This window comes from Trachymyrmex septentrionalis, unplaced genomic scaffold, assembly GCF_001594115.1.
Source record: "Trachymyrmex septentrionalis isolate Tsep2-gDNA-1 unplaced genomic scaffold, Tsep1.0 scaffold279, whole genome shotgun sequence".
NCBI classification, from domain to species: Eukaryota; Metazoa; Arthropoda; class Insecta; order Hymenoptera; family Formicidae; genus Trachymyrmex; species Trachymyrmex septentrionalis.
This window is the reverse complement of record NW_017305440.1, coordinates 262,343-265,301: the sequence shown is the minus strand read 5'-3', so window position 1 is coordinate 265,301 and position 2,959 is coordinate 262,343.

Here is a 2,959-nt window from a genome sequence, read left to right as displayed (position 1 = left end):
TTACAGTTCAGTCCTTCAGCTACAAAAGTGCAATTGGTGAAAATTTTGTAGCTCTTAAAGATTCGGACCTATGGATTTATGAAAATGAGTCTCCAAGCCAAAAAACTTGCCATTCTCAAATGTTCGATCACTTGTATTATCGAAAATATGCAAATAAAAAAAAATTCCTCGGACACGTATCTCTTTTTTTTCGACATAGAATCCGTAAAAAAAGTTTCAGTCAAATCGAAGAGGTGTCGATCAGACAGGTGTTCGATTTGTAAAAGAATTACCCATATAGCAATATTTGAAACAAAGCTAAGATTAAAAGTGCTTCTATAAGAATAGAAAACTTATACAATAGTTATATAGGTTAACTATTCTCCTGAGGAGATTCTTGTTCCTCGTTTTACTTAATTTTTTCACTTTTATTACTCTTGCACTATTTTCATCACTTTTGTCACTTGTATTATTTTCATTTTTACTGTTTCACATACTTATATTCTTGTATTCTTAATTTACAATTAATTATTGAAAAATGCATCGCATCGCCGTCAAGATTTGAATCTACAATACCTAGAACAGTAGCCTAATACACTTACGCTGAGCTAATCGCACACTTGTGATTGAGTCAATGCCAATGTTACTTATACCTCCTATTTATATAACCAATCCTTATATTAATTTCATGCATCTGCTGACAGCAGATATTAATTTAATATTATTAAATATTAATTTAATATTATTAATATATATATATTTGAAGAGATTACATGAAAATAATACGCTAGTATTTATTCACTTAGGTAAGAAATAATAATGATCTATTTATTTAAATATGTTTTCTTTATATTTTTGTATCTATAAAGGAAAAATCTACACGACAATCGTCAATATATATTATATATATATTGACAAATATATATTATTATCTAATTGCATAAAAATAATTAATTGATAACATAATAGAAGCAAATAGAACCTAACTCTTTAGGATAGACCTTATTTGCTAGCAATACTGACTATTTTGATTTGTTATATTGACGCATAATGAGAAATGAGAAATGAGAAATGAGAAATAATTTACAATAGTACTTATTGATCGATCATTTTCTTATCAATTTATCACATTTGTTTTCTCATATGTTTATATAACAAAGTCACTTCTCTGAAAGTGCAAAAATAAATGTAATGAAATATGCTCAAACACTGTGAAAAGTGATGTATAATTTATGAAATTATATTATATCGTAGTGATGTAATTTTTTAGCAAAGTACAATCTCATAATTTTAGTGATATAACTGTTACAGACTACATTTTTGTAAATGTAACCAAAACATGTATTATTTAACCTTTTTCCATTATGGCTTAGTGATGTAAATGTATTTTGTATTTGTTATGTCTTATTCATAGAATGGTATATGGATGTAACTTAATTACGTTTAATTTACATAATTATGTTATATGCTAAATATATAACAAAGACATGTAACAAAATTATCATATTTATATCAGGATATCTCGTTTACGCCATAAAATGTCTTGTTGTTATAAAACAGAGACGTCTGAATAATGACAAAAAAATTATGTAACAGTGCCAAGTCATGTTTGCTGGAATGTTATATACATATAATATACAGGGAGGGCCATTTAAAACAGGTCATCTGAATAACTCGCTTGTTTTTAACAATAGAAGAAAAAGTGTTAAACAAAAGTTGCTTGGTTTCGAGGGGCACATAATGTGATGTCAATAATTGTTTTGTAGGTGGAGGCGTAAAGGATAGACAAAGGTAAAATCTGTTTTTTTAAATGGAGTGATATGTTTTTTTACTTTCATTCTGATAGAGCATTTTAAGACGAATACAATGACCTATAATTGAAGGTCATTCAATTATAGGTTACGCAAGGTCAATAATGGAAAATAATTGAATGTAATGGAAAATAAATCGTTTCAAGGCACTCTTTGAATAATTTCGTGTCTTTTCTTCTTATTAGTATACCGTTAATTATTCAAGTGTATCACGGTATATAAATAAACATTGAAGGTTTATTTAAACATAACAAAGTTAGCTGTAATTGAAAATAAATTGTTTGAAGACATTTTTCGAATATTTCACTAATTTACTTATTTGCGTACTTACTTGCGTTACAACAAGTGTCCAAAATGATGACATCGACACATTTTCTGAAACGTGTCAACATAGATAATACTGCACGACGAATTTCATTCAGATCAGTCGCAACGCAAGCTCTTCTTATCAAGCGCTCCTTCATGTCTTCTCTTGTTATCGGCATTTGGCTGTATGTGCTTGTTTTAACTTTCCTCACTAAATAAAAATCCATAGGTGTTCTGGGGAATATGCGACTCATCTGTTATTTCCTGGCCGATCAATCCAACGATCTCTAAATTTTCTGTTTAACAATTCAGTAATAATCCGTGCAGAATGAGCAGGACATCTATCTTGCTGGTACCACATTGATTGTCGTACGTTCAGTGAAAGATCTTTTAATAATAGTGGTAATATTTTTGTTAAAATCTGTGCATATTTATGACTATATAATGGTCTATCGATAAAATGATCAATTATTTTATTATTAAAAATTCCGGCCCAGACGTTTATAGACCAAGGTCTCTGCCTGTCCACTTCTCTCATCCAATGTGGGTTTTCTACTGATCAATGTGCATATTGCGAAGATTTGTTTGTCTATTGTTTGTAAATGTAGCTTCGTCAGTAAATAAGATTTTAGTGACAAACATATTATCTTCTTGTAGTCTTTGTAGTGCCCATTCACAGAATTGTACACGATTTTGAAAATCATTGCCATGTAACTCTTGATGAAGTGAGATATGGAAGGAATGAAATTTGTTGGAATGTGGAGTATTCGCAGAACATTTCGTCGATTAATACCAGTTTCATGTTCAAGCTGTCTTGTATTGATATGTATTTAATGCTACAGCGCCTAAAATGTTCGTTGAAT